The following is a 1,412-nucleotide window of genomic DNA, read 5'->3' as shown; positions in this document are numbered from 1 at the left end:
CTTCTTCGCTGAGTGGAAATCCAGGCCTTTATATTGATAGATGTTTCTGTGCAGGAGCAAATTCAAACATCATGGACAGAGCAGAAAAAAACAAATGCCTTTATCAAATCAAGCAAAGTTTTTTTTTTCCAGGCTTGTTTCCCATCCTGTTTTAAGCACAAGCTTAAAGCTGTATATTGGCATATTACATTCATCTCACTATGAAATGGCTTTGGAATAATGGTAACTAGAATCTGCACCAGGGAATTCTTTGCTGGTCCATGTCAGGCAATTATCTCCCTTTCAGTAGTTATACGGCTGTGCAAAAATGGACAGCTAGGACTCAATGTGAAGCACAAAACTTTATTCCAATGCTTTTAACACTCTCTCCTGAAACAGGTTTCATTGTGTGCGGCTAGGATCCCAGCAATGGTGGAACAAGAAGGAGAGGCAGTTCCAGGATGGAAAACAGACCCTAGGAATGCTATAAAAATACTAGGAATGGAACCCTACCTTTACATGTGGTAAAATATTAATGAGTACTTCTGGTGCTGGGGAAGCCTGGTACTGTAGCTAAGACAGAAAACTAGGGAGAAAATCTAACACAAAAAAAGCAGCTGCCAGGGCCGGATTGTAACTTTTCACACTTATAACAGATATTTCATTTGTTCAGTTCCATCCCTCTTATTGCACTCAGAGTGGAAAATGGGACAGGATGCTCATTCTTAATGGGGGGAGATTGGGGTAGGGGGTTTAGTTAGGGGAAAACGCACTGCATTAGAAACACGAACATGACACCCTGTGTGTTTATCTTTGTACGAACAACAGAATGTCTTTGCAATGATCACTCGTGATCATTTTGTCATATATATTGCGCAATTTCAAAGCACTCATACTTGTTTGCAGTTTAGGGAACAATAGGAATCAGACAGCACAATTAATAGTCCAACAGCAGGCAAACAATGTAACGTAGGAAGACACAACAGGTGAATAAAGATTTAAGGATTTACTTTAAGGTGATTAAATGAGGTGTTTAAGGTGATTAAAGGAGTTGCTAGGGAGAATAGGGAGGAAAGTATTTCCTCTGATGGGGAAGTCCAGAACAAGGGGCATAGTCTTAAAATTATAGCCAGACCATTCTGGGACGATGGCAAGAAGCACTTCTTCACACAAGGGTATGGAAATCAGGGATTCTCTCCCTCAAAATGCTCGATCAAGTGGAAAACTCAAAACTGGGATTGATAGATTTCTGTTAGGGAAGTGCATTCAGGAATAAGGAACTAGGGTGTAAGCGGAGTTAAGATACAGATCTTACTGAATGACAGAACAGGCTCGAGGAGCTGAATGGCCCACTGACATTCCTATGGTTCACCCGGCAACAGGGAGTACCACCTACTGACTGGATCTTTCCCATTTCCCATTGCAGCTTCTGG

The sequence above is a fragment of the Cetorhinus maximus genome, chromosome 14 (genome assembly GCF_964194155.1).
Source record: "Cetorhinus maximus chromosome 14, sCetMax3.hap1.1, whole genome shotgun sequence".
In the NCBI taxonomy this organism is placed as follows: Eukaryota; Metazoa; Chordata; class Chondrichthyes; order Lamniformes; family Cetorhinidae; genus Cetorhinus; species Cetorhinus maximus.
Note: the sequence above shows the minus strand (reverse complement) of the source record.